The sequence below is a fragment of the Pteropus alecto genome, unplaced genomic scaffold (assembly GCF_000325575.1).
Source record: "Pteropus alecto unplaced genomic scaffold, ASM32557v1 scaffold21, whole genome shotgun sequence".
NCBI classification, from domain to species: domain Eukaryota; kingdom Metazoa; phylum Chordata; class Mammalia; order Chiroptera; family Pteropodidae; genus Pteropus; species Pteropus alecto.
Window position 1 is genome coordinate 18,807,849 of NW_006436282.1, and position 8,813 is coordinate 18,816,661.

Genomic DNA, 8,813 nt, shown 5'->3' on the forward strand with positions numbered 1-8,813 from the left:
CTCCCGCCTCCTCCCGCCGGGGCAGTTCCGCCGGCGGCGGCGGCGACTGGGTGGCAGGTAGCAAGCCAGCCGGCCTCGGTCCGGTAACCCATGGCAACCGCCCTGGTAACCCATAGCAACTGCGCTGCGGAAAGAAAGGGGAAAAAAAACCCGGGTGGAGGGGGGCGGCGGGTGATGAGGGGGAACAACAACCGCAAAGAGGCAGCGATTTACAGCCCAGCCTGCAGCGCCCTCTCCCCTGCCCCACCTGCTTCAAACGTGGGCACATGAGGCCCCCTTCCCAGCGTTAAAAATGACAATTCTGGCTGCTTGAAAAATAGTAACAATATAATAATGCAGAGGGGCCCGGGGTGTCGGGTCTGGTGTGGGAAGGAGCTTGGAATACCGGTGACCCCCCGGGCCGCCGGGTTCGTCGTTTCCAGGGGCTCCTCTGGGTTTGCGAGCGCGCGTGGAGCCGAGACCCCACTGCCCGGATGGGTCTCTAGGACTAATGGGTCAGGGCCCGGCGCGCCAGAGCCGGGGGAGGCGGCGGCGGCCTTTTCTAGTTTAGAGCTGGACCCGAGCCTTTGTTCTGCAGATGCTCGCGCGGCGCTGCGCCCCGCGGCCCCACAGCCCGCCCCGAGATGGGGCGACGAGCCGCTGCCCTAGTCTTGGGTGTGGCTGGGGCCGGGAGGGTCCCCGCGGGCGCCTCTGGGTCGCGGTGGGGCTGGGCGAAACCCACGTGTCCCAAATGTTTTAGGTGCGAACGCACAGCACACAGTAGTTAACCCCTTTCTCCTTTAGTTTCCCCAGGCCCCCAAAACCCGCAGGGCAGATGAGCCGTCGCGTTAACCCGCTCCCTTCCGTCTGGAGAGGGAGGGCACAGTCATGCCTGGTGGCGGGAATGGGCGGCGGGCAAGAAGCGCGTACCTCTGTGTCCAGAGACGGCCCTGGGTCAGATTTAATGTGTGAGGGTCGGGGCGTGCGAGGAGAGACAAGGCCCCCATCCCTTTAGGCCCAGAGCCCAGAGCCGAGCCTTGGAAAATAGAAGCGCACTACGGTGGCATACCCGGCGCAAGGCCGCGGGAGGACAGAGGAGGGCGCTGTCGGGCCAGCGCGGCGGAGAACGTGTCGCCTGGCGTCTGGGTCTGCCCGGTTGCGTGTTGGAGTGGTGGCAGGCTCCCAAGTGGAAAGAAGCTACCCCCCACATAGATTTCAGTCTGCCCTTCGAAGCATCATCTGCTTGCTCATGTATTCTCAGAAGCCCCAGCCCGCAGTCAGATGATGCAGGAAACACAGCGGCACTGGTTCTGTTCCGTGCAGAGCACCTAAGTGCATAAAAAGGCCACTCCGCAAGGAAATGCAGTGGGGTGAAGAGAGATTGCAATAGGAATCGGTGAGTCTATAGTTCTAGGTCTACAGGAGTTCTCACCAGCTGTGATTCCAAGCGCATTTTGATGTTTTAAAAAGGAAAAGGTTTGGCCTAGATGATTTTTGAAGTCTTGAGGGCTTAATCCTCAATTATCCTCCCTCTGTAGATGTGTACCAGTTACCAATTCAAATAACAAAGCCATCGGCAACATCCTTTTTGAAGGCAAAGACCTGCACAAGTATAACACACACACACATACACGTACAATATATGTTCCTGAAAAGGTGATTAGGTCAACAGTGTTATATATATCTAATACTTTTATTGGTAAACAAAAGGGAAGCTAGCTATGTAAAGAATCCTATTTTAATCCTGTCATAAAGAAAAGAATCTTCTGCATATATATTCTTGCGGCTTAGGGAAACGGTTTATTTTCACAAACGTGCACCTTCCGGGTGGGTTCTGCTGCCTGCTGGGCAGTAGGTACAGAGGAGACTGAGCTGTCAGAGGTAAGCGACAGGGACTGGCGAGCGCTGGGATCCATCAGGACGATTCCAGCCCTCTGCATAGTGGTGTACTGGGAGCCCTGTGCTTTAATTTAAATTTTTTTTTTTTTTAAACAAAAGCAATTACAGAAAAGTGCAAATTTAACGTGTGACATTTAACATTTTGCGGTGGCAGGCAGCCTCCACTTAAATGGGGCCTTTCTGCGGAACAACAGGAGCCAAAAGGCCTTGTGTCATGGAGTAATGTAAGACACAATCTGGGCCGCAAACGCACAATGAATCGGGAAGGATTTATGTAATTAATTGACCAGTCTTAACCTGTTATCGTGATGTAAGGAATTTGGAACTCATTAATTTGGGCTCTGACAGATTTCATATTAGAGCTGGCAAATATGGATTGAGCCTCTTATTCTTGTAGCAGCTGGAATTTCCATGACAGTGAGGATTAGTGAAGAAGACCTATTGCCGGAGTCAAACTGCCTCTTTGTAATCAGTAGCCCTGCTCTGCATTAAAGGCATAATGAAAAAAAGAAAATAAAAAAAAACGGAAAAAGCATATTACCTGGCTGAAGGAGCAGAAGGGGCTGGTGCTCATTCTGCTGGTGTGTGTATTGAGCTCAAGCATTTGCAGTTGAATGAAAACATTAGTTTCAATAGTAAAGTTAGGTGGTTTCTCAAGACCTGGAGAGAAGGAGAAGGTAGAAGGGCCTCAAGGTCAGGTTTGGTATTGTCGAAGTTGAAAGGAATTAAAAGACCGAGCCTTTGAATTTCCTTTGTACAGAGGAAATTGTACAATCTCTCTACGAGTTTCCTCTTTGTACAGAGACTGTATGAAGAAGGAAATAGAAGTGTTATGGGGGCATAGCCACGAACGAGCAATTCAGAGCCTTGAAGGAGAGACTGGCTTTTTCAGATGCCACTTACTGTCTCCTGGTCAGAGCTCCTTCATGGAGCACCCCCCTCCCCCCGAATTCCAGAACTCGCATACCGAGCGGTTCCCCGATAATCTAATCTGCATCCTCTTCACAGTATATGATGTTTAATGAATCACTCATTTGGAAATGTCGAGTTTCTTCTTTGAGGTTTAAGAAAACCCAGTAAAAAAATCTTTCATTCCTCTTACCCCTGACAATCAGAAAATGGCTAGGCAGAAAAAGGGTCCCCAAATTAAACTAAATGCTTTTGCTTTTTCTTCCTTTCACAATAGGTTTCCCCTATTGCTGTGCCACGTGATAAGGTTCATATAACAACTGCCGTAAGGATCATTAATACAGGCCGATAAGCAAAGTTGCACGTTTAAAACACTTTCAGGATATCATTTGCCTCTTTCTGCTGATAACGAAGGCTTTGGCAGCAAATGCAGAGCGCAGGCACTGAACGCTTGACCTTTCGTAACATGTCGTTATTCGTAAATATTCTTCAAAGTTGACGAATACTGACTGCTCTTGAAATGTTTTTGATTTGTATATTACCTTTAACGAATTTCCAGTCAAATATAACTTAATAGAACAAATATTATTCTAGTATAAATATTCGCAAAAACAAAAAGATTTTCAACCATCCAAAAATAAATTTCCAACTCCTACTCCCTTTTTGTTTTACTGAATTGATTGCGACCAAATTTCAAAGTAAATTTTCTTTTTACTTAGTGATGATGGGATTTGATCTAGCAATGAAAAACTTGGTTCGAAGATTTATTTTGTGATCGTCTTGTTAATGAATGATTTCTTCAGCGTTGGTTCATGTAAATGAATACATGAAGATAAACATGAGAAATTTGCAACGATGTACTAATGTTATCTTGCACATTGAGAGCAAAGAGGGGGTTAGTAATTATTATTGGTATTATTATTTCAGTGGAAAGCCTGTGAAGATAAACAATTGATATCAGCAAGACTTGGTTAACTAGTATAAACCATGACAAGGGCGATTAATAGTGTATATAAACACACTTCAAATTTGTATACACGATCTCAGTTCTCACCTAGAGATTTCTTTGTATTTTTTTTAAAAAGGGTAATTTGTAAGTTGACAATTGCAAGGTTATCCACTTGTGTTCTGTGTGTACCATTTATATTTTAGAGTTAAGGAATGGCCATATTGAAGAGTGATTTTCCAGACAGAGCGTTAACTGGAGGGAAGTCCGGTGAATTGGGTCTGGCTCTGCCACTAACACAAACCCAAAGGCAGTTCCCACCCTCTCTGGACTGCAGTTTTCTCATCGGTCCAGTAGGAAGACTGAATACAGAATGTCTTGAAAGGTGTTAATAAGTGTTACTAAAAAAAGCGGGGGGGGTGGGGTTGGGTAGAAGTTTCCATGGTCAATTACATTTCAGACACATTGGGTTAAACACAGTTTCACATTAATTTTTTGTAGGACTTCTTGGAGCCTTGCGTGTGTGTGTGTGTGTGTGTGTGTGTGTTTTGGATGAGGTACTGTATGCAGTTTTCTTAAGCTGATATGAAGAAGAAAATCTAAAATTCTGTAATCTTTTGAATCTATAATATTTTGGATTTTTTCCTAGAATGATGAGGGGAAATCATTCTAGAATTTTCGTTCTATTTAGGTGTTCTTGAGGCCAGGGTTCAAGAAAGTGTGGATTCCCTAAGTGAGAAGGAATCCCCTTCAGAGACCAGGCCTGTAAAGAGGCAGGGAGCACGGTGCTCAGTGTAAACCTCAGTTTCACTGCGAGTGCACTGCGTGTGACCTGGGGCGTGCCACTCCACCTTTTAGAGTTTGTTTCTTCATCTACAACATGAGGGCAGGAGTGAGGTGCCCATGAAATCACTGCATGTTCCTTTTGCTTACAAAGGTCTTTTTCTTCCCCCTCCCAATGCCTTTTTGCTTGACTCATTCCTGCCAGTTATTCCAGACTCTGATGAAATGTCTCCTCTGAGCTGAGGCCCACTCTGACCACGCCCACTACAGGTCAGGTGGCCTTTCACAGTGTTTGTGTAGCACTACCCACCCCAGGTCCCCACGTGCCTTTCTGGAGCACTCATCCCCTGCATGGTTGGTCACCCATCTGTCTGTCCCTCTCAGGCAGTAGCCCTTAGAGGGTAAGGATTGCTTTTCATCTCTGACCCCCACACACCCCCACCACCACCCAGCACCAGTCCAGAGTTATACAGAGCACGGTCTAGAGTCAATGATGAATTACTATCCTAAGGTGGGCAAAGGACCTGCAGACCCTTCTTAGAGCCCCTCCCTGTGGCAGAACCAGCGAAAGTGGCAGGAGAGCTTAGAGAATGGTGATGGGTGATTCAGAGATGTTTGTCTCCTTGAACTGGTAACTTTGATAGTCTCGAGGGTGAACAAGAACCCTCTGCTACATGTGCCTCCTTTCCCATTTCTCTTTGGCAGTGGACCTTGAGATGCTAATAAAATTGTCCATCCATGAGGTCAATAAATGCTTTGCTTGAGATTACTCTTTGTTAATCAAAGAGACCATTCACTGAAAAATTTCACAAAAATTTTGGTGAGATGTTTTTTTTTGGTCGACTCGTTTCTGATAAGATATTGTGCCTACACAGTGTATTTATAGTAAAGTGACATTCTATAAATGGTTGATGATTAAGTTGAAATACATGACTCTGTGGACAGGTTAGTATTTTCTCTGAATCTGTGCTGCTGTGTCGTAGAACCCCATGAAAGCTGAAGCCTGGTCTGACTTTTAAAAAGTAATTGAAGAGTAACTTAAAGCTTTGCTAAATTCTCCTAAAAAAAAAAACACCAAAGAGTATAATTTTAACCCCTAAAACTTTCTCACAGTTCTTTTCTGAATCAAGTTTGTCTATCACTATATTAAAGAGTAGACCTACAAACTCAAAAGTGACATTTTCATAAGGGTTTCAACAGTGATTTGTACAGCGAGCAATTTAATTTAAGGTTGTCTTAGTTCAGCCTAGGTATTTGTGTAGCCTGTATTTTCTCATGGCCTCTAGAGGAACAAAAAATATAACCATAGTAAACATTCGTTGAGTTCTAACACTGTGCTGACCTATAAGAGATCCAAAGAAAAGTAAAAGGATGATGAAGGCAAGCAAGACGATACTGTCTGTTAGAGTCAAAGAGACTGTTTTGAAATAAGGAGCTGGAGTTATATAAAGAACACTGTGGCCGTAACAAAGAGTGGCTCAAATGAGTGAGAAATCAACTTCTCTTTCAGTAACTCTCCAAGGCAGGTGGGCAAGCCCTGCGCCAGGAAGTTGTTCAGGCTCCCAGGCTGGTGGGGTAGCCCTGCCGTCCTCAACATGTGCTTTCCAGATTGCTCCAGTCCTTCCTGACTCCAGCCAGTAAGAAGAAAGGAGAGAATACAGCTGTGGTGAGCACCACGTAATTTGTTTTTCAATAGAAAATCTCAAACATACACAAGGATAGGGATAATGTAGTATAAGATCCCCATGTGCCTGCAACTCAGCTTAAAGTTTAAAGTCTTCATCTGGTCAAAGGTGTATCATTTAGGTTCCCCAGAAGGCCCTCCCCCTTTGCTGGATTATTTTAAGTCAGATCCCAGACCTCTTTAAGAAGATGATCTGGAAGTTGCACGTATCACTGCATCACTTGGTAGGAACTCAGTCGCATGGCCGCGTCTAGCTCCAAGCCAAACTGGGCAAAGTCTCTAGCTGGGTGGCTGTGTGTCCAAGAAGGAGGTGAGAATTCCACATCTGAGATGACAGGATTTGAGGGGGATTCTAAAGAAAGGCCACAGAGGTTGAAATTGGATTACTCACAGAAAGATGAAGAATATGTCTATACTGATGATGACTGGATGATGCTGCCTTGCGAAAGGTTACACTGTCTAATGCACTTGAATTTTCAAATAGAAAGACGAAGAATATGTCTATACTGCAGCAAAGTCCATTGATGATGACTGGATGATGCTGCCTTGCAAAAGGTTACACTGTCTAATGCACTTGAATTTTCAACAAATGCAACATGTTCTGATGAAAAACAGAACAGCGAAATGAAGCGGTGTAGAAGGCCAACACAGAAGCGTGTTCTTTTTCTCACCTATGTAACATTAGCTGAGAGAATGATTTTAGAGGAGAGTCAATATATGTGTAAATTATGAAGGCAATTTGTCTGCTTCTGCTGTTGGAATCCTGTTTTTTAAGGCGTTGAAAGGTGTGTGTTCAAGACGTTATGTATTTTCACATAATAAAGAGAGAATAAAACACCATAGAACTTAAAATGAGCAGGAGAATTAGCTTAAACTAGTTTAATGAATTAATTAATGTTGAGAAACATTTATCGAACACATACTATATTCAGAAGATTGTCTTGGGTCCTCCAGGGGATACAGTGATAGCAAACATACAGTCCTTGTTCTTAGGGGCTCTCGGTCTGAGGGCAGATACGCATGAAAACAGTTAACCATGATATAAGACTATGAATTAGGTGCCAAAGTTGAGGGTAGCAGACATTCATTGTTTTACCTGCCTGCTAGCCATTCTCTTCCTGAAAATCTCTTGATTTTCCTCAGGGGCCAATCCTCTTCATTCTCAGCTCTCAGTGGAGCTGATTCAACCTCCATGCCCAGAGGAGGCCTATAAGCCAAGCCTTGCCAATCAGAGCGATGGCATTTTCCTGGCATATGTGATTGGCTCAGGAGTGGGCACGTGACTCTATCAGAACCAATGCCTTTTGTGCAACTGAGAAAAGAGTTGTCATCTCCTGAGTGGCTAGGATAGGATGCAAAGCTGGAACCCTGGGAAGCCGTCTAGCCACTGGAAGGGGAATGCCTGACTGGGGACTAGAGACAAGAGAATGGACCTCGATGATACCCTTTAAATCCTTAGGTGCCTCCCATATCAAGCATTGCGGTAAACACAGCATTCACTGGGTTATTCATTTATTCACTTACATGCTCACTGTACTGGCATCATTGCATTTAATTCCCGTAACATTAATATGAGATAGGTACCATTATCTCCCACTGTGTAGCTGAGCCTGCTGTTAGTTAATAGAAGAGTTGAAATCGAACACAAGTCCGTTTCTAAATTCTTAATAATTTCCCTAGATATAGCCTTTAGGGAGAAAATGGCTCTTATAAACCAGTGTATCCTCTTTGCACCCAGAACAGTGCATTTGGCTGGAAGATGCTCCTTATGTGTTCTTTGCTGAGCGTATGTTTGTGAAGTAAAGGGTGGCAGCGCCGTTAGTCAAATTAGAGGGGACAGGAAGAGGCACAGGAGGAGGTGTAGGAGAGGATGAGTTCAAGTGCGGCAATGGCGACTTTGGGATGTGGATAGAGGAAGAGACGATGTGCTTAGAGGCGTCATTGTGGGGCTGGAATCAGGAGAGAGGTCAAAGACAAATCTGGAAATCCTCTGAGAGGAAAATTGACAACGGTCATCTTTGTGCAGATGTCACGTCCGTGAGGCGTTCCTTGACTCAAAATTGTCATTTCCTCTCGACCCTTTACCCGCTCCCTCGCTCCCTCCCTTCCCTTTTTTCCTGCATTTTATTCTCCATAGCACTTACCACCTATATCTATTTTACTTATCTGGTTGTTTTTATATGTCTCCTCTGCACCCCCATGACAATATAAACTCCATTTGTGCAGGGAGGTCGCTATTGTTCGCATGGAATTCCACGTGCCTAGGCTGGTGCCTGGTACCTAGGTGCTCAAAAGGGATTTGTTGAATGAATAAATGAAGGGCTAGAAGTGGATGCTCACTGCTGGCAATGATAAATGATGGAGTAGGGTCGATAGGAGGCCAAAAAAGAGGAGATCCTGGAAGAAACTGAGAAAGAAGATAAATCAATTAAGAGCAGACCCCAGGAATAAAGAAAGCAGAGGGTTTCAAGAAGGCAGCAGTGGGCAGCGGGGTCAGATGTTGCTGAGAAGTCAAAAGTGACCAAGACCATTACATTTGGTGTGAGTTCTCTTTGGTAATGTTCAGCAGCATGATGTAGCAGCGCCCGGGAGTCAGTCCATTATGAGAGTTTG